The sequence below is a fragment of the Helianthus annuus genome, chromosome 5, assembly GCF_002127325.2.
Source record: "Helianthus annuus cultivar XRQ/B chromosome 5, HanXRQr2.0-SUNRISE, whole genome shotgun sequence".
Lineage (NCBI taxonomy): Eukaryota > Viridiplantae > Streptophyta > Magnoliopsida > Asterales > Asteraceae > Helianthus > Helianthus annuus.
Genome location: NC_035437.2, coordinates 113,028,430 through 113,051,321, shown reverse-complemented (window position 1 = coordinate 113,051,321; position 22,892 = coordinate 113,028,430). Strand labels below are relative to the sequence as shown.

Sequence of the window (22,892 nt, the reverse complement as noted above, 5' to 3'; positions counted from 1 at the left end):
TTGCACCAGCAAATCATCCTTTATATTTCTGTCAATTTTAGGATAGGCGTGATTAATCAGCATCTGCACAAACCTCGGATACGTCCAGGTCTTGCTCTTTGATGTAATATTTTCTGCCATGTAATGAAACACGATATGCGAAAAATTGTATTTCTTGTTTAGCACCAAAGCAGTGACCATATTCATTTGATAGTCACGCATCGCATCATAACCTCCCTTTGTGTGACTTAACAACATTAAAACACAGTGAATCAGGAACTTATACGGCTTTGTAAACTTTGACTTCAGATAATTCCCGGCATTCAAAGCTCCCTGATATCCCATTCTTAACATGCAGCCTTTCACCATTCTCTCCAGAAATCTCATTGGCGAATCTGCTTCATCTGGAAAGTTAATAACTTCACGAATAAGAGCTTCGGTAACAAGAATCTTCTCCAACTTGCCATGTACTTCAACAATCGAAGATATAACTTTATTCTGATCATCATAGCAGGCATTCGTCCAAAAATGTTCAATGTGAGACTTGTATACAGGTCGTTGATAAGTTAATGCCTTCTGAATGGGAATACGACCCATGAAATCCAAGATGCCACTGAAATTTGCCAAATCTGGGTATTTCTGAACATCCAAATCACAACAGCTGTTGTGAAGAGGATCAAAAACAACACTAGATCCCTGCAAATCACAATCATATACACTGAATCAGAATTACTTGAAAATTTTTCAAACATTAAAATTTTACAAGTTATCACACATGATACCCTATAAGCGAAACTATTTTTGTGCATACAAACGGAACCATAAATGCTCTTATAAGCGGAACCTCTGTTGTTCATACAAGCGGAACATATTGATTGTACAGATGGGCGGAACTACAGTAATGATTTTGAACAAATTAGAACAAAACTAACCTTGCCCATTATTGTAAACTAAGAAATTAACAAGATCTGAAAGAAATCGGGCAGCACTTCGCTTGAAATTGATCGATTCTAGGGTTTCGCTTCAAGTTCGCCGGAGAAGGTGTCGTATAAGCGAAAGGGGTAAAAGTGACATAAAAGCGGAACCCTCTAACTTATATAGTTGGTGTGGTTTCGCTCCAACGACCAATTGTCAAATAAGCGAAACCATGTGGGTCAAACAAGCGGAACTACATATGATGCTATAAGCGAAACTACATGATAAGCAGCCATATGAGCGAAACCTTTATTTAAGATGACAAATGAGCGAAACTATGAACTTGTTTTCAAAAATTTAACTTTTTGACATTTTTCTGATTAAACACTGTCACACCCAGTTGACCAAGTCCAAGTCAATGACCTTGGTCAACTGCTTGGCCCACCAAGTCCAAGTTAATGGCCTTGGTTGACCGAATTATGAAGTACGCAGTTGTTTTATCTTGAAAAATAGTTCAACTGAATGAACTATTGAACGTTTTGAACTTCCAAACTTTTTTCAACTTGTCCAACACTGTACCAATCACAATTCTGCATCACCAGCTTACCCAGCCCTCATCATATATTGACATGATCTACACAAAGTCCGATTCCCAATATTAGTTGTCGAAAATAAATGAGAAACTAAAATCTTTTTGGATTTTAAAATTGGATAAACTGAAAACTGTACACACAATGTTTTTGTGAGTGTGTTAGGGGATCATATCAGCTGCCGACTAGACACTAGCACCATTAAGTTGTTATTAAATTTTAAGCTTTTAAACAGTTCGCGTAGATTGCCGATATACTGATCCTCTTAAATTCTCACAAAACGTTCAACCAGTTCGGGATACGAAATTAGTGTTTTAGAACTTAAACATTTACATGTGTCCCACCTCAGTATATACTCCCGTATCCAGACCCCAGCTGATATCTGTTCAGGGGTAAGTGCGAGGGCCGTGAGAGCTCAGGTCGATACTTCCGTATACACAGAGAGATGATGGCTTCGACTTTAAGGTGTGTCCCCTTTAGAGGATATTTTGTTTACAACAGCAGCGACTATCAATTTTATTGTTTCATCAGCATGCTGAGTGCGAGCTTATATTTCAAAGCTTTTGCAGAAAGTATTATCCGGGGACTAGGTCAGTACTTCCATACAGCAGAAGTCCCGGGATAATACCCCAGATATCACTAAGCATTAAGACCTAGTATCTCAGAATACGGGACCCTTCAAACAGGATTTCATGGGTTACCTATATATCCTGGAGGTGTTCCCCACGTAAACGCAAGTGAAAATTTATGTTTATATCCCAAACTGATCTACTAATTTTGCGAAAACCTACCGGCACATCTTTAGCGAGACTGCTTAATTGCATTTATACATTACAATTCTTTAGCGTACTGTGCCAGTCTAGCTGATTTACTATCATTTCCCCTATTCTACACAACTCTTTTTGAATTTTTTAATGTTTTTGTATTTTTAAATTTTATCATGTTTTTGTATTTTTCTGCGAATTGCTCCCCCTAAAACTAAAACATATTTTTGTGTTTTTGTTTTTATCGAAAAGCGGAAAATAAACTGTACAAACAAAATTGACAACTCGACAAAGGTTCACGTCAGATCGCCGCCCAAATCGGCTTCACATTCAATAACCCTCCCAGATTGCAGATTCTTCATCCCATTTAGCCTCATAAGATAATAAAATCTCTTTTTATCAAAAGGTTTTGTGTAGAAATCCGCTTTCTGATCATCGGTGTGCAAATGTTCAATCCGAATTAACTTTTTCTCGTGACAGTCACGGATAAAGTGGTGACGGATTTCAATATGCTTTGTTTTCGAATGGTGAACCGGATTTTTAGTAATGTTAATCGTTGCTTCATTGTCCACATAGATAGGTGTATCTAAGAACTGCAAACCGAAGTCGTGCATCTGCTGTTGGATCCAAAGGATCTGCGAGCAACAGCTGGAGGCCGAAACGTATTCAGCCTCGCATGTAGAGAGCGCTACTGCGGTTTGTTTCTTACACTGCCAGGTGACGAGTCGAGTTCCGAAGAACTGACACCCAGCAGTGGTGGACTTTGCGTTTTGCTTGCAGCTCCCGAAGTCAGAATCAGCAAAACCAGATAAAGTAAAGTCACCCGATCGAGGGTACCACAAGCCGATGCTTGGGCAGCCCTTCAAATACCGTAAAATACGTTTCACTATGGTCAGGTGAGACTGCTTTGGATTTGACTGATATCTGGCGCAGAGACACGTCGGGTACATGATGTCTGGACGGAAGTCGTGAGATACATCAAAGAGCCAATGGTAGATCGGTACAATGTCTCGTCCATCTTCACACCTTGCTCGTCTGGACAAATTCCATGATTCTTCGCGAGGGGGGTGGATGCAGGACTGCAATCTGTCATGTCGAACTTGTCAAGCACGTCCTTTACATACTTCTTCTGGTGAATGAAGATTCCGTCGTGCATTTGCTCTACCTGCAGCCCGAGGAAGAACTTCATCTCCCCCATTGAGCTCATCTCGAACTTTTTCTTCATAACCTTTTCAAATTCTTTGCACAGGTCGTCGTTGGTGGATCCAAAGATGATATCGTCAACCTATATCTGCACGATTAACAAGTGGCCTGCTTCTTCCTTGGTGAACAAAGTGTTGTCTACTATGCCTCTTGTGAACCCGTTGTCCAGCAAGTATGTCGAAAGCGTCTCGTACCAGGCTCTCGGGGCCTGGTGAAGTCCGTATAGCGCTTTGTCCAGTAGATACACCTTGTTTCTATGCAGTGGGTCTGTGAACCCCGTCGGTCGCCCCACATACACTTCTTCTCTGATTGTTCCGTAAAGGAAGGCATATTTGACGTCAAGTTGATATACTTTAAAATCTTTCCACGACGCAAAGGCTAGAAATATCCGAATTGCCTCGAGTCTGGCAACCGGCGCGTAGACTTCATCATAATCTATTCCTTCCTGTTGACTGAAGCCTTGAACCACAAGTCGCGCTTTGTTTCTCACCACGACACCTCTGTCATCACGCTTACACTTAAAAACCCATTTCGTCTTGATTAACTTCTGATTTTTCGGCAGATCGACAAGTCTCCAGACGCCCAGTTTTTCGAACTGTTGCAGCTCCTCCTGCATAGCATTCACCCAACTATCCTCGATCAATGCCTCTTTGTAGGTTCTGGGCTCTATTTGCGAAATAAAACATTTTAATGAGACTTCTTTCTGCATATCAGCAATAGATGAATAGAAACATGTAAGAGCTTGATCTATTTGATGTCGGGTTTTGACACCACTTTGTAGGTTGCCAATAATTTGTTCTGAGGGATGATAAGACAATGTCCATGGCATAGGATTCTCAGGCACATTTACTTCCGATTCCAAGCTCGATATGTCAAGATCAACCGTTTGATCCTCAGCTTCCGTTGGATCCTCGTCAAAAGTCGGAGCGGGTTCCGCTTTTGTGTCGTCAGATTCGTCAAAAGATGGAGCTGGTTCCTCTGGTGGTTCATGAGCTGTTCCACTCGGTCCTGCTTCATAATCGTGAGTACCCACGGCGGGTTAAGAAACTTCTAGCGGTCTAAACACTGGCTCTTGTGATGCATTTTGCTGATACAGGTACATAAGAGCTAGTTCCTCCTCACTTGGCTCGGCCGGCAAATGAAACGACTCCCAGAGTTTATCGTAGTCGAACAGGAATCTTTGTCCGGGAAGTTGTGGCGATGGAGTGTGCTTTTGACAATCCACATGTAGGACTTGAATCACCTTCCCCAGGCATGGTACGAACACCCTTTTCAACGGGCTTGCGTAACCTACAAAGAAACCCTCATTAGATTTTGCGCCAAATTTACCGTTTTCATCAATAAAAGTACAAGGAGACCCAAACGGCTCCAGAAACTCAAGATTTGGCTTATAACAGTGCAGCAGCTCAAAGCAAGTCTTTTTGTACTTCTTGACAGTGAGAACTCTATTCAATGTGTAACAGGCTGCTGAAACTGCTTCACTCCAAAAAAAGATTGGAAGCTTGGATCGGCTAACATGGTACGGGCTGTCTTAATCAGGGTCCGATTCTTTCGTTCAGCAACGCCGTTTTGCTGTGGAGTGTATGGCGCACTGAATTCATGAAGAATTCCCTTTTCGTTGCAGAACTCGTACATCTTGTTATTCTTGAATTCCATTCCATTGTCGCTCCGAACCCTTCGGATTGGCAGTTTGTACGCCGTTTCCATCTTCTTGAAAAGCGTCATCAATGACTCAAAAGTTTGATCTTTTCGTTCCAAGCACACTACCCAAGAAAATCTCGTAAAGTCATCAGTAACCACAAGGCAATACAAGTCTCCGCTGATGCTCTTTACGTTGACAGGCCCGAAAAGATCCATGTGCAATCTCTCAAGAGGTAACCTGATTGAATTCATCATCTTCAATGGGTGTGACTTTCGAGTCTGCTTTCCCTTCTTGCACGCTATACAATCATCATTCGAGTGAAAATTCTTTAGATTAACACCATCAACTAAATCATTGTGTACCAAAAAGTTCATTTTGCGAACATGAATGTGGCCCATCTTTCGATGCCACATTATCGAATTTTTTTCTGTCGCTTTGGTTTTAGACACAAAACACTGTTTCTGATGTGATGTTGGCGTTGCGACGCTCATATCCAAAATATACAGATCATTTTCCCGCGGAGCTCGCAACAACACCATCTCATCAGGGATTTTAAACCCTGGTTTTAACACAACACATTCAGTTTTAGTAAAGTGTACACTAAACGCTTTATCACAGATTTGCGAGATACTGAGTAAATTGTTCATTAACTCTACTATGTAGTTCACTTTGTCGAACGAAATTACTCCATTTGACAGTGTCCCTTGACCAACGATCCTTCCACCTTGATTCCCAGCAAATCCAACATAGCTTCCGTTTATGGATTTGACATCATAGAGCAGAGCAAGCGTCCCAGTCATATGCCTTGAAGCGCCACTATCCATAATCCACTTCGATAGAATTGACTTGGGCAGCCCCTGCAACCATCAAATCAAATTTATTCAAACAATGAAGCCCATGATTTCTTTACTTCCGACACACTTTCGAACACAACATCACACTTTTCATTTGTTTTCGAAAAATCAAATGTGACATTTGGAACCTCTTCTTTCACAATTGATTTAACTTTGTTAGTTATTGGTGGAAATTCATCAAGAAACTTATCAACTTCATTTTCAAAATCAACCACATCATCTTTAAAAAGATTTGAATCGGTTTTTAAAGCGTTCTCCATCTTCTTGACCTCAACCGACGGTTTCGTTTTTGCGATCCAAGATTGATTTTCAAAAGTTTTTGTTTTAGGGTAAAACTTTGAAGTCTTGCTAGTCTTAGAGGATTCGCCAATCTCGAAAGTCAATTTCGGCTTATCCTCCGACGTCAACGATTCACCACGTTTCAAAATACGGATCGGAGAAACCATCGGCTTTTTGCCCTTTGTGTCAGTCGGAGATTTAGGTCGAGGTTTTTGAATGTTTGACTTTTGAACCATTGGTTTTGAAACAGCTTGTTTTTGAACACTTGGCTTTGAAACAGTTTGTTCTTGAATTGGTTTGACAACAACAGGTTTCTCAATGACTTTCTGACACTGTTTCGCCATGTGGCCGATCTCATTGCAGCGGTAACACACCCTTTTGTCATATTCGACAAAAGTAGATTTTACTAACTCTTCTTTCAACTTCTTTGCTGCATTGAAATCGTCCACAGCTTTTTGACTGAAAATATAATCTTTCTCATCGTCAACACTAGGACCAGCGACAAAAACTTCATTGATCTTCTCTTTCGGCTTAAACTCCTGCTTAGCCGATTTCTTTTCAAACCCGATTCTTTTGTTTTTAAAGGTGTTTTTCTTGTTTTGACCTTTACCAACCCCTTCTTTCTTTTCCGAACTTGTGGGACGTGAAGTAACAAACGACTTTTTGGGTTTCGAAAAGAATTCATTGTTATTAACTTCGTTAATGTTCATTTCAATCAATTTAAACACTTTTTCGACATTCTCGATTTTCACATTCTGAAGTGGGTACTCGAAGTCGGAATAAAGTTTGTCAGTTCCAACCATAGTGTATACCACCATGATCGGATCTTCATTCGTACTCTTTTCTGATTTCGGTACATATCGATCTAAGAAATTCCCTTCATCTTCAGAATCACTGACAGCCTTCTCAGATTGAGCTTTTTCAGATTTCTCACTCTCCTCATCCAACACCTGATTGACAACATTTTTGATAACCTGAGATTCGTTGTCGGTATCGGATGGTGAAAATGTGACATCTATGGTCTCAGGCAACTCATCTTCTATCGTTCTCAATTTGAGATTTAAAGCCGTTTCCACCCCATCTGGATATTTCTGTGTGTAATGACTCCACATTGGGGGTGGAACGCTCTTAAAGACAGGTGAAGCATGTGGCTGTTGGGGAACAATTTGTTCAAGAACGTACGAAGAAGCCACATAACTCATTAATTTCTTATCAATCCGATCGTTTTCAATTTTAACCAATTCAAGTTCCCTTTTAAGCGAAGCGATTGTGTCTAAATGAAAATTAACTTCTTGTTGTTTATCAAATAATGTTGCTTTAGCCAATTTTGTAGCTTTGTCATTTTCGACACTTTCTTTTTGTATCATCTTGATTGACCTTTTAAGAGTATCGTACGCCTCTTTCACTTGACTAAGGTCAAACTTAATCATATCAGCGTGGTGTTTCAACTCCTGATACTTAGTGTCTTTTTCAAGACACTCCGTGCATGGTTCTAAACACTGTTTGCACGGTGTTTCAGGGATTGAAACAACCTTTTCAACAACCTGCTCTACACTATTAACTTTACCGACATTGTTTGACTCCGACTCAGATAATTTGACAGATTTGCTCTCCTGAACTCTAGATTCCTCTCTTTTGATAGACACACTACTGACAGACTTTGACTCCTTGGATTCTGAGTCTACCTCTTTGAGTTTTCCCATAAGCGCTTTGTCAGCTACGTCTTTCAAAACTTCTCCAGTCATCTCTTTCGACACATCTATCAACTCTTCAACGACTACTTTTTTCTGTTCAAACCTTGGGCGGGATCCGGTCCTTGGTTCTTCAAAGTAACCTGCAAAAGATTCAGAAATGTTAGGAGGCAATACAGATTTCATTAAGCTTCCCAAAACCTCCTGCTCAGACTGGTAGTAATACACTCCAGCAGCTATTTCTTCCATATCGACCGTATTATCAGCAGAAACCTCTTCAGTAACTTCAGAAACATCCTCATTGACTGTTTCCGGTTCAGGTACTACCTCAGAAATCTCAACAACTTCAGCCATCATGGCTTGACCATCGCTACCGGGGATATACTTATCCCAGCTGAAACCTGCAGCAACCTTCTCGTCGTCTTGATTCACAATCAGTGCCTTTTCCGGTTTATTCTCTATCTGTGGCCTCTGAACAGTTTGCTGTTGATTTGGTCGGTGATATATCGCTTGCCTGTAGTAGTCGTTGGTGAAGGGTTTTGATGATTGTTGACTTCACGATTAGGACATTCTCGTTTGAAGTGACCGCGTTCTTTACATTTAAAGCATGTAACTTTCGACTTATCAAATCCTAACTTTTGATCTGGGCCTGATAGACTGTTCTGGCCTGTAATTTCCATGAAACGCTGAGCCTTGCGAACCAAACTCGCCATACACCACTTGATGTCAATTAACTCAAGCTCTTCGGGATCGATTTGGTCGTAATCCTCCTTCGTCATGTCAGGATTACCGATCCTCCCTGCGACTAAGCCCTCATAAGCCTCAAGAACGGAAGCGAGCAGTGTTATGTGTTGTTTTGCGGCTGTTTCTGTTATCTCGTTCCCATTCTTTATGTTTACCGCAATGTTGCACTGAACTCCAGAAACGTACGCCTGATGATTTGATCCTGTTGAGCTTTGAGGTGAAGGCTGTTCCTGAGCTTTGACATTTGGTTCAAAGTTCGCGAATGGTGAAAAATTCCCGGATTGCGAAGTGTTTGAAGAAACACTTGACGTGTTATCAGCACTAAACCCTGTATGTATTTTTGGACTTTGATTGGTTGAAGCTGTAGGGTTGCCTTTATAATACAACGATACATCCTACTGCACACTCGATGAGTTCATTTTCTTGATTTTCAGCAATTCCAACTCGTGGGCTTCAATCTTCTCGATGAATGAGCTGGGGTTGAGATTCACAAAATCATAATTATTCTTCAACATCATTAGATACGTTCCCCACTCATCATACGGAAGAGCATCACACAACTTATCAATCCATTCTTCATTTGTCTTTTTAATTTCCAAACGTTTCATTTCAACCACAAGATGACAGTATCGTTCGATTAACTGCTTTGTTGTCTCGCCTTTAATTCCAGTGAAGATATCAAATTCCTTTTTGATTAAGGCTTTCTTGCTCTTAATCATTGAAACACTTCCTTGGAATTTTAGCTGTGACGCTTGCCACATTGACTGAGCATTGTCTTCATGTTGCAGTAAAACGAGAATATCTTCTTTAATGGCCTGTTGCAAAATGCTCACCATTTTCTTTTCAGCTTTGAATTCGATCTGTTCAGATTTTGTCAAACTCCCGATGCCTTTTTCCAATCCCATTCCATTAACTGGTGGTTGATACTTAGCCTCTATTTTCATCCAACACTCGAAGTGATTGGCTTGCACCCAGTTTTTGAAACGACCTGACCAACCCGCATATTCGTCTAAACTCATGAGCTTTGGTGGCTTTTGCATAGTCCCCAATTCATTCTCCATGTTAACGTTCTGCATGATACTCGCCGGACTTTGCGTAGCCGTTAAACCACTACCCGCAAACAAGTTAAAAAAATCTTGATGTTCCATTTTAGTGACAAATTTCCAAAAATGTTTAACTTTTTGATTAACAGGTTGTTTTTATCGAAAACTTTTAACACAGATTGAGTTTCCAACACTTGATCACGTACGATACGGACAAAACGCTCAAAATATGGTTTTTACACTAAAACAGGTCAAATAAGCGAAACTAGACTCTAAGTGTATGTAAGAGCGGAACTACTTGTGTTCACAAAAGCGAAACTATGTGATGACCAAGTAAGCGAGACTAATTATTGACCTTACAAGAGGAACTACTAAATGACCTCAAGAGCGAAACTACTATATTGACTAATAAGCGAAACCACTCGAGCGAAACCTCAACACTGACATTTTGGAGCGAAACCTATGAGCGAAACCTCCGAAATGTCACAATAAGCGAAACTACACGAGCGAAACCACTTGTTTCTGATGTCGTATAAGCGAAACTACTCAATATGACACAAAAGCGGAACCAATTCTCGAGCCATTTTAAGTCACTTTTAAGCTGATTTTAGGTCTGAATTTCTCAAGGATTTGTTATTAATCAGTTTTACACTATATACTCAAATCTCAGTCCATTTTGTCCGTCGGAAAGGTCTGAAACTCAAAATGTGCTTGAAAAAGGCTTTGATTCGGGTCAACTAGCTCACAACTGGCTCTAAAACCAATTGTAGGACCGAATTTGACAGTTGTTTGAGACAATCGGAGCTAGCAACTACCGAAAATGCAACGGAAATACAAAATCGGCATGAATCAAAGCAAGAAAGGAGTAGAAACAGAAGTAATACACTTTAACACCGTTTTTCATTCAACTTTCTGAAAATACACGGGCAGCAGGTCGGCTACACACTTGACATCAACGTGCAAAATGAGAAAACACTTTGGGTATTTATAGGGTTGATAGTTTCGCTTATGTGGACAGTCCATATGAGCGAAACCTCTTAACAAGTAGTTTCGCTTTTATGGACATGTCCATATAAGCGAAACCTTTACATAACAAACCCAAAATTACATTTTCAAGTGGGGGTGTTTCTCTTTCTCCCCCCGTTAAGAAAATTTCGTCCCGAAATTTTAGGCTCTGCTTCTAGTTGCAGGGGTCTTGGGAAATAAGTGGGGGTATTTCTCTTTCATTCGGTCCTCACGTTCCCAGGTGTATTCTGGACCATGTCTTGCATTCCAACGTACTTTGACGAGTTTAACACTGCTCCTGCGGGTTTTGTTTATCTTCCAATCTGTAACCTCAACCGGTTCTTTGACAAAATGGAGTGTGTCGTCAATATGAATCTTGTCTGCGGGAATGACAACAGTTTCTTGCGTTGGACTCTTCTTCAGATTTGATACATGAAACGCATCGTGAACACCATTCAGCTCGGCAAGTAAGTCCAACTTGTATGCTACTAAACCAATTCTTTCCAGAATCTTGAATGGACCAATATAACGCGGATTCAACTTTCCATGCTTCCCGAAGCGTGCCACACCCTTCCAGTGTGATACCTTCAACAATACCATGTCTCCTACCTCAAACTCTAGAGGTTTCCTTCTTCGGACCGCATAGCATTTTTGTCAATCGCGAGCCGCCTTGATGCGATCTTGGATCTGTGCAATCTTATCTGTGGTTTCCTGGACCACTTCAGGACCAACTAATTGTCTATCACCTGCATCAGACCAACAAAACGGTGATCTGCACTTGCGGCCATATAGAGCTTCAAATGGAGCGGCTCCAATACTGGTGTGGTAGCTGTTGTTGTATGAAAATTCGACCAATGGTAAATGTTTATCCCAGCTACCACCCAGATCTATAACACATGCTCTCAGCATATCTTCCAATGTCTGAATAGTTCTCTCGCTCTGGCCATCAGTTTGCGGGTGAAATGCTGTACTCAGGTTCAACTGTGAGCGAAAAGCTTCTTGGAAAAACTGCCAAATCCTTGACACAAACCTTTCGTCTCTATCAGAGATGATCGAGAGAGGCACTCCATGACGTGCAACGATTTCTCTCATGTATATTTCGGCCAACTTGCTCGTGTTATCCTTCTCTCTGATGGGTAAGAAGTGCGCAGATTTTGTTAACCGGTCTACTATTACCCAAATAGTGTCATGACCTCTTGGCGTTTTTGGTAACTTTGTTATAAAATCCATTGAAATCTATTCCCATTTCCATTTGGGAATCTCAAGTTGTTGCAGAAGTCCTGAAGGCTTTGGTATTCAGCTTTTACCTTGGCGCACGTTAGACATTTGCTAACATAAACAGCAACGTCGCCTTTCATCCTAGGCCACCAATAATAATCCTTAAGATCTTGGTACATCTTATCCGCTCCTGGGTGAATAGAATACCATGACTTGTGAGCTTCATCAAAAATAACTTTTCTCAAACCACCAAACAGAGGAACCCAAATCCGTCTCATGAAACACAATGTTCCTTCCTCGTTTGGTACCAACTGTTTCTCCATTCCACTGAGATATTCCTCTTCAACGTTTCTTTCTTTCAAAGCCTCTTTCCGCGCGGCACGAATGCGCAGGGAAAGATCTGTCTGGATAATCATCTCTAAAGCCCTAACCCTTATGGGCTTGATCCTTTCTTTTCGACTTAGGGAATCGGCGACCACATTCGCCTTCCCTGGATGATACTTGATCTCGCAGTAGTAATCGTTCAACAATTCGACCCAACGTCTTTGTCTCATATTTAGCTCCTTCTGGTCGAATATGTGTTGCAGACTTTTATGATCCGTGAAGATTGTACACTTTGTACCATATAGATAATGTCTCCAAATCTTCAACGCAAATACCACTGCGCCTAGTTCCAAATCATGCATGGTATAATTCTTTTCATGAACTTTCAATTGGCGCGAAGCATAAGCTATAACTTTCTGGCGTTGCATCAACACGCAACCCAAACCTTGACGCGAGACGTCACAGTATACCATGAAATCATCAGTTCCCTCTGGTAGCGATAAGATCGGCGCATTGCAAAGCTTGTCTTTCAATAACTGGAATACTTCTTCCTGTTTGATTCCCCAATCAAACTTCTTATCCTTCTGCGTAAGGAAAGTCAGGGGTTGAGCGATTTTTGAGAAATCCTCAATAAACCTTCGATAGTACCCAGCCAAACCTAAGAATTGTCGAATCTCGGTTGGCGTTTTTGGAGTCTCCAAATTCTTTATTGCTTCAGTCTTTGTGGGATCCACATGGATTCCATCTCCATTAACCACGTGTCCAATAAATTGGACTTCGCGTAACCAAAATTCGCACTTCGAGAATTTGGCATACAACTTTTCCTTTTTCAGCAACTCTAAAATAGCTCTTAAATGTTGTTCGTGTTCATTCTTCGTCTTCGAATAAATCAAGATGTCGTCAATAAACACAATCATGAACTTGTCGAGGTACGGTTTACAAACTCGATTCATCAAATCCATAAAAACAGCTGGCGCATTTGTCAACCCAAACAGCATTACCAGAAACTCGTAATGTCCATATCGAGTTCTAAAAGCGGTCTTGGGAATACTTTCCTCTTGTTTCTCAGCTGGCGATAACTTGATCGCAAATCGATCTTCAAGTAGTAGCTTGAACCTTGCAACTGGTCAAATAAATCATCAATCCTTGGCAGGGGATATCTATTCTTGATAGTCAACTTGTTCAACTCCCGGTAGTCAATACACATACGAAAATTACCGTCTTTCTTTTTAACAAACAGAACTGGAGCTCCCCAAGGTGAGAAGCTTGGTCTGATGATTCCCTTATCTAACAACTCTTGAAGTTGTGTCGACAACTCCTGCATCTCTGACGGTGCAAGTCGATAAGGTGCTTTAGCCACATGCGCGGCGCCTGGTAACAAGTCAATGTGAAACTCCACTTGCCTTTGTGGCGGTAATCCTGGCAAGTCTTCACGACAGGGATGTCTTCGATCTTTGGCTCAGCAGCTTTCTTATCCACGATGTGTGCCAAGAAGGCAGCACATCCCTTCCGTAAACACCTTCGAGCTTTTAGGCAGCTGATGATTCTTAGAGGTGTATCGCGCTTTTATCCATGAACTACGATCGTTTCTCCATCTTCTGTTGGGATGTGAATGATCTTTTCGTGACAGACAATCTCAGCCTTGTTTCTTGACAACCAATCCATCCCTACTACCACATTGAAACTTCCCAACTTGACCGGCAGTAGATCCAAAGTGAACTCACGCCCTCCTAACTCGATTACACAACCTCTGACAACTTCATTTGCTTCAACTAGCTTTCCATTAGCCAGTTCGATCGAGTACGGAATATCTAATCTAGTAGCAGCTAACCCAAACATATTCTTAAATTCTAACGACACGAAGCTATAGTCGGCACCAGTATCAAACAAAACGGATGCAAAGCGTTGGTTTATAGGGAACGTACCAGTAACAACATTGAGATCCTGGCGCGCTTCCCTCGCCTTGATGTTAAACACTCTTCCGCGGGCTTGATTCAGCTGCGGGCATTCCTTCATGAAATGCCCAACATCCCCACAGTTAAAACAGCCAGTCTTTGCCCATTACCACCTCCGTTCCCAGCTTGAGTGTTGTTTTGAATTCAATTCGCATTACCAGCTTGATTTGCATTGTTCCCTCGGTTTCCATTTCCACCATTATTCCCTTGCGGACGATTGCCATTTCCACCACGGTTGTTGTTCCTATTACCAAAACCTCCTTGGCCACCTCGGCCAGCACTAACCCAGCAAGTATCCTTCAAATGGCCAACTTTCCCACAAGCTTCACATATTTTTGGCCCACACTGGCCAGAATAATGACGCTGGCAGGTGTTACACTTGGGCTGTGTGCCCATATAACCCTTCCCTTTCTTCCCAGCACCAGTTGCAGCTTGGACCGGTGTGCTTGATTCTCCTTTCTTGCCAGATGACTCTACGTGAGTCTCTTTCTTTTTCTTCTCAAAATTTGAAAACTTGTTTAAGCGAATGGCCTCCTCATTAAGAGCTACGCTCAGATCGATGGCCTCTGTGATTGTCACAGGCTTGGAAGTAGTGACCATACTCATGATCTGAGGTGCTAAGCCCCAAATAAAGTGCTCGATTCGTTTGAATTCCGGTGTAACCATATTAGGTACCACATGAGACAAGTCGTGGAATCTCTGAACATACTCTGCAATCTTGGTACCTTCCATTTTCAAGTGCCAGAATTCAGTTTCCAGCTTCTTAATCTCCGCACGCGAGCAATACATTCTTCGCATGAGCTCATTTAGCTCATTCCATGTCATTGCATAAGCAGCAGCTTCACCCAAAGTTTGCACTTGTAAGTTCCACCAGGATAGGGCTCCATCCAAAAATAGCCCAAAAATGTAGGTCACTTGTTGCTTGGGAGCACACTTGCTCATTTTGAGAACAGACTCAGTCTTCTCTGCCCATCTTACAAAAGCAACAACACCTCCGGTGCCATCGAAGTTCACGGGCTTGCAGTCGAGGAACTGCTTGTAAGTGCACCCTGCACATACGTTAGAATATACAAATGGTATTAGTGAACGTGCTATAAATATCCAAATGTATCGTAGTATGTCTCAAATGACTAAATGTTACCATGAGGTGGATTGTTATTGCCGTTGTTGTTCGAATTGCTTCCACTGGTTCCTCCTTGTGAGGCTGCATACTGCGCTATGGCGGCAGCAATGATTCCTTGGAGTTCTGCCTTGTTGGCAGGCATACACGTCTCGCGTCTTGGAGGCATCTTCTAAAAGATGTTTTACGTAGGTCAGGCCATAATAAGTATAAGGCATACGTATGTAACGACAATATCAAACACATAACATCTCATGTTATAAATAAATCAAACACATAACATCACATGTTATAAACAATCAAGCCAACATCACGTATAATGAGAATATTGCGATTGCGCTATCATAAATCAAGACCACAATGTAAGGTTTACAAGTTCATAACGAGAAAAGAGTAAACGTCGCATATGAAGCCAGTCCTCCTCCATAGCGCGATGAGAGCGCATCAAGTATGCTATCTGCTGCTCAGGAGTCCAAAAACGAGCGGCAGAATCGGGTGAAAGTGGACGCGGAGGGTGTGATACTGCAGGTGAGGTCTGGTAATGGCACGGTGGTCGCTGAGCTCTCTCCAGCTCCTGCACGCGACGGGTCAGCGCCTCCTGCTGTATCATGAAAGATGTGAGAATATCCTCCGTAGAATACTCCACGTGGTATGGGTGATACGGATCAGGCGGTGGAATAATGGGGGGCGTAGTCTAGAGGAATGGCTCACTAGATGGAGCGAAGGATGGTACAGTAAATGGTGCAACAGTGGGAACAAAAGTAGGATGAGAAATCTGGGGCACAAACTGGTCTCCTCCTGACACAAAAGGTGTATGACCAAAAGGCTGACGAGATGAACCCTCTCCAGGACGTGGTGGAGGTATGTCCTGAAGAAACGTGATAGGTAAGTCTGTGCGGCGAGCATCTGGGGTGTGTGTGGGAAGCAAAGGAACATCAATGGGAGCTGAAACATGGGCTGAAATGGGGGCTACAAGGGGTGTAACTGGTATCACAAAAGGTGGGTAATCATCGTCATCATCTATCCACCCGTTGCGGGTGTGAGCGTATCGTAGATCAAGATGGGTCGCAAAAGGTGCACGGTCGAACAGCACCGGCACTGGATCAGGAAGTGCTGCAACAACAGGATCCTCTATCAAAAGTGGAACATCAACATGAGCATCAACAGCATGATCATCCACCAACGGTGGAGCAACAACAGAATGATCGTCAACAGGTATATCATCAACAAAAGGAGCAACAGCAGGTGCATTGGCCTGAACAAGGTCATGCTCTAACGCGGGGTCAGGAGCAACTAGAGGCTCTGGGGCCACAGCAGGCTCCGGATCAACAAACTCCATATCAAAATCAGCTGGGTCGTCAAACAAAGGATCGACAGGGGCTACAGGATCCTCTAGGGGCTGGTCTAAGTGAATGAACTCAATATCCTGGTCAGGATCAAAACCAGGTGGAAAAACAGGATCTGGATCATCATCAGCATCATGATCAAACTCGAAGCTATGTGCGGGAGCAGGTGCAGGCGATGACGCCATGCAGGGCCGGTGTCGTGTGAGTGGTGTTGCACTCTCTGTGTATGCAAAGATGCGGACGCCACAGACTCAAAGGAGTCTGGAACAAGTGAATGAACGGGAGCCTCCTCTGCAGGAGTCTCAGCAAGAAGTAGGATATCATCAGCAGCAATAAGGGCCTCACCCTCAAGGTTGGCCTCCTCAAACAGATCGACATCGTCGTCAGAAACGACATCGAGGGGCATATCAACAAAAGGATAAGCAGCAAGGGGTACATGAGCAGGGATCACCGCGAGTGGTTAATCCCCAGCGAGATGGCCATCAGTAGTATCGGAAGTGTCAACCTCGTGCTCCGATGAAACTATGTCATCTTATACTATAGCCATGGGATCTGTATGTCTGACTCTCCAGTGATGAAGGCATGATGTCTGTAACACAAACACACATATGCACAAACAATCAATCATATAATCAAATAAGCATGTTAGTCACCAATAAGCAATCAAATAGTTCTCCTAGTCCCACTAGTCTAACCTCCCAGCCTCTCAGACTGAACCTCCTAGTCTCTCAGACTAATTCGCTGGTCTCCCTGACCAAAACCTCCCCAATCTTAAAGATTGGTCCCTCAGTCTTCCTGACTGAATCCCTGGTCTCCCCGACCAACCCCCCAGTCGATAAGACTGAATCCCTGCTCTCCCTGACCAACCTCCCAGTCGATAAGACTGAATCCCTGGTCTCCCTGACCAACCTCCCAGTCGATAAGACTGAATCATAATTTTTGAAAAAGTGCTCATACTTTTTGTTTGAAAAAATGTTTTGTATCTGGGATATGGACGTAGTGTATGCAATGTAAAAATGTTTTCGTGAGAGCCCTAGTGATCATAGTCTAGACTCGAGAGGGAATCCTAGTTCGCTATGATCAAGGCTCTGATACCAAGCTGTCACACCCTGGCTTTGCGGAAGCGTGGGTTTGTTTGGTGTGACTTCTTAATACCATAGCTTAATCGCAACAAAGCTATATGAAAGTAAAACCGTGATAATCATCCATTACTTCAAGTTTTGAAATTAAAATACCACAACATTGTTTTCAAACGTCGACACATGCAACGAAAATACAACACAACAAAATAAAATCTTGTTCAAAAGACACAACCACAAACATGAAATAAACATAGCTTAAGACTTGTGACTCGTCCAGGCAAAAGTCACAACCCTAAACTTGGATGACATCACTCCTCTTACGCAGCATGTAGGCATAGCATACCTCGCAAGATCCCTAATTCCCTGAAATACATGTAAGTTGAAAAATCAACAAAAGTTGAGCGAGTTCATGTGTAAGTGAGTATGTAAAAACCCTTGTATGTATGAAAAATCCCTTGTATGTAGCAAATAAGGAAAAATGAGATCACCATTGGTTTGCAAGGCCAATGATATGTGTGAAGTGCAGTAGGAAGACTCAAACCTAGCAGATTTTTGCTTCGGGCTCAAAGTCACCCCGAGGTCCGTTCAGTTGGGCCTGGAGTTGGGCTCACTACACCCAGATAGATATACCGCAAATGACCCTCGGTCCTACAATGAGGATTAATGGCCTCTAGTTTCCACCCTTCCCACTCACATGATCTAAGTAGTAACCCTCCTTACGCTAACCATACCATGTATAAAAGTATCCGTAAACATTGTAACATGTATTTCACCCCCGAAGTATAAAAACTGAAAACAGTTAAGAGAAAAGGGGGACATGAACTCACGGAAGTGCGTCTCGAAATAGTAAATCCCAGTCAACCTGCTGTGTAACGACCTACACGTACTAATTTCTATTAGACGGACGGCCGTGCCTTGGCTTAAGGTTTAATGTTTTGGGAAATAGTTAGGCAACTATTCCGTATTTACACTTCTTAATTATTTACAAATATATTCCTTCCCAAGGATGGGGGTTTTAATACATGTGTGTTTTTATAATTCCGAAATTATATTTTTAAGTCTCACTTGTCTAAAATATTTTGTCTCCAAAATATACATATTTTTCCCAAAAATATTATATTTTATTCCATACAATTTCCAAAATAATACTTTTATCAAAAAACGCATTTAAGAGTATTTTCCGAAAATACATAAGTTACATTTTAAAGTTCGTGTGGTAAAAACAATACTGGTGTAACTTAAATATTTATTTGTGAAGGCGTTGGTATTATTTTTGGAGTCGTTACTTCTCAGTGTATTCAAGTTATATTATGTTTACTCTAAAAATAACATATCTAGTTCACAAAATAATCATAAAATCACACAAGCGTTTTACTATGAAATATATATTCGAAATATATATTTAAGAAGTTTTATTTACGAAAGTTCCACCTCCGAATACTTGGTTATTTTGTAATAAAATTCATGGCGAAATTTATTTTGGAAAAACAAGTTAAAAATATATTTATAAACCTTTGTTACAAAAATATCTCTAAGTGTTATGTTTTTGGAAAAATTTCGCCAGAGTTTCCTCTGTAACTGGAGGTGGCCACGCTTACTAGCGTATCATTTTCTTTTCAAATATCAATCAATCAATTTTCCAATCATCAATATACCATATTCAAACATCCAACTTGTCAAAATAAGTCTAAATCGCAAACTCATGAACTTGTAAGCTTTGTAAAAATATGTAGAGATTTTCTAACATATTTAGTGGATCTTGTCATCTTTAAAAATAAAATTAGTTTCTTGAAAACCTTATTTTTAAAGAACTTGTAGTTTTACAACTTCTAGTCAAAATTTTTGAAAATATTTCTTTGTTAAATCTTCTTGTTACACAAGTGTTTACACACTTGCTTTTTCACTAAAATGCTTGTAGTTATGTAAGATCCGGGTTTTTAACAAGACTTGTATATTTCACTTCGTTCTTCCGAAAAACCACTTGTAGATCTTTAGATCTACTAGTTTTGAATCTCATTTTACAAGAAAAAATTCATTTACACAAGTTCATGTTCATGAGTGGAAGGGTTCATTATCTTACAACTTTTACACTTAACATATTACTAGTTCATGTTCCATGAACATGATCTAGTATGGTTAGATGACGATCCGTCCCACTACTAGCATCAAACAACATAAAATAATCACATATAGACAAGATTTACAAGATTTACACCACTAGTTACTCTTTATCCATCTAGTTCATCATTCTTTCAAGACTTTTAGTTATGATCTTTTGTGTTTTTGATTTTTAACCGTTAAATCTCTTATTAACCACTTTCAACAAGAACAAGAGGATGTTTAGAAGCACTTACTACTAGCTCGAGGCTAGGGAAGAATCAAGGCGTAAACAAGGTGGATAAAAGAAGTATAGAGAGGTTCTTGAGTTTCCGAAAGCACCGAGCCTCCTCGTATGTCACCTTGCACCTTTGTGTGTATGTAATGTTGCTAGATCAAGACTTGATGATGATGGTGGTGGCACTAGTGTTCTCGGCCGAACACTAAGGAAGAGGGAGAGAGAGAGCAAATTTTGTGAAGTGTTTAGTGAATGAAAGGGTTATCTCTTAAGCATTCTTATAATCCATCTTGGTGCTTTTATCCATCATGTATTATGTTCACAAGATATTAGACAACACTAAATAAAATAATCAAAGAAATGATGGTGTGTCCCCACCCTTGGGGGACCGATCGGATGAGGGGGGGGGGGGTTATGGTTGGGTTTCAAATGGATAGTTAAGTTCTAGTTAGGTTTTAAGGATATTAATTAGAGTATTAAGTGTGTAGTATAATACAAAGGATGTTAGGGTGTTCGGGGACCCTAACTAGCTCAGAAAAGTGTAAACAATATCATTGACAATATTTTTATGTTCCGGGTAAAGTCCGGTTGTTCGGTTGGATATTGATCCGTTAAAGTGTCAAGTAAGCATTTAGAGTGTCTTTTATAGTGTTTTTAGTGACACAATAAATTCCCGACACCTTGGAAAGTGTCTAGTATCATTTTACCAAGTTTTTGCACTTTACTAGTTATGTTAAATGCTGAATTTTTGTATAAAGTGCAGAATTTGGTAATTAAAGTATGTTTTAGGCACATCCGGTCACTATAACTATCACCTAGTGACGCAGTTTTACAATCCTCACCTCCCTACACTCCCTACTAGTGTAGTAATCTATTTCCGACTCCTACTGGCCTCAGAGACAGTATCTGTCTAGTGCTGACAATGTCAGCATGTTTACTGGGTTATCCGTTCATTGTGCTACTGCTAACTGTGCTTTTGTGCATCAAGTTTGTCACTATAGTTTTGTGTGCAATAAATGGAGTGACAGCAATAAAGTATGATGCATGAATAGTAGCAGTTTAACCATAATTGTAAGCAAGCACAGTAATTAAGCATTAATTAAGTATTAATTAATTTGTACGGATACCTGGTTTGGTGAGGGTTGTCACACTTTCTGAAAAAAAATAACATTTTTAAATGCCCAAATTCATCCTTTCCATTTCGATTTGACATAGATATGGGAGAAAATAAAAATAAGATATAGCTGAGTTTGGTACCATATCTTTTGGATTTCAATAAAAATAAGATATAGCTCTCGCTTTTGCTTTTTCTTTTTCTTTTGGGGCCAAAACAGCTTAGTGCTTCATGCTTATTAAACCAAGCTACTGGGTTGAGTTTGGTATCTAACTATAAATTGCAAAAGGATATCACTATGACAATGACACTAGCCATACAAACGAATTGTAAATGGCTACACAAGCTAAACCATTTAACCAGGTTAGAGTTCACCTTTTCGACAACATTATCTACTCAAGTGGGAGGTGGGTTTGGGTTATACGGACCTACCGACCTAAACCAAACACGAGTTGCCAGCCCTGCTTTCGACCTCTTACCCAACATGCCTAACCCACCAACATTATCACTTAACTATAAACAAAGAAAGAAGGCTCAGGTACCTTAACTGGCTGGAACTGTCTCTCTAATGCTGGATATTATTCAATATGTTTTCAGTATTCATCAAGTGTATACACTGCCACCTAAGATGCATCAATAGAAAGAATAAACTAAATAACTTTAAAAATCAAACTTAATATATGTAACATGAAGCAATGTTTAGTACCAAATTATGAAAAATATAATTGCTTACCTGCAATTCACCTCTGGTAAGGGCTCATTTTAATATATTAGCAGCATCAATAGCAACTTCTGCTGCTCCAGCTCCAATTAAAGTGTAAACCTCATCAATAAAAAGAATGATATCATCACTTTGTGTTGTTTCTTCCTTTAACTTCTTTAATCTTTCTTCGAATTCCCCACGGTATTTTGTGCCAGCAACAAGACGACCCATATCTAGGGTAATATACCTGAATATATAAGAATGATGTTATATACTTGCTGAATAGTGTTATATACTTGCTGAAAGGTGTTATATACTTGCTGAATGCTGAATGGTGTTATATACTTGCTGAATGATGTTATATACTTGCTGAATGGTGTTATATACTTGCTGAATGCTGAATGGTGTTATATACTTACTGAATGGTGTTATATAATTATTGAATTGTGTTATATAGTTACTGAATGGTGTTATATACTTCCTATGATTAAGGTGGCGGTTATGGAAAGTTTTTAATTAATTGAATTAATGATAAAATTACTTGTTTACCCTTTTCAATTAATTTAGATCTAATGGCTTAGATTCTTTCTTACCTTTCTCACACTTTTGATCTTTTTTACAATAACCTTACCCTATATAGGTATATATATGCACACAATATTAAAATTTAAATTGAGAGAATCTATAATAAATAATAATAAGAACAAATATAATGATGAGTTTTAAATAAAAGAAATGTAAAATTGTGAGGTTGAAGGAGAGATTGTCATGCGAAATTACTATTATCATATATAATATAATAATATTAAAATTTAAAGTCAGAAAATTTATAATAATAATTTAAAGTGTGAGAATTTATAATAATGATGATGATGATGGTGATGGTGATGATGATGATGTTGAAGGAGGAGGAGGAGGAGGATAACAAAAATATTTTTGTTAAATAAATTAAAATTAAATTTGGTAAGATTGAAGAAGAGATTGCA

At 40.4% G+C, this 22,892-nt stretch overlaps 1 long non-coding RNA gene across 1 annotated transcript; it reads right to left on the bottom strand.

Annotated features, from left to right (window-relative positions):
* Positions 1-21,259: 21,259 nt before the first annotated feature.
* LOC118492243 lies at positions 21,260-22,159 on the bottom strand. The gene is made up of 2 exons (XR_004892781.1): positions 21,937-22,159; positions 21,260-21,826 (listed from the first exon to the last, which is right to left on the bottom strand). It is a non-coding gene; the product is annotated as an uncharacterized LOC118492243 (long non-coding RNA).
* Between the last annotated feature and the right edge of the window lie 733 nt (positions 22,160-22,892).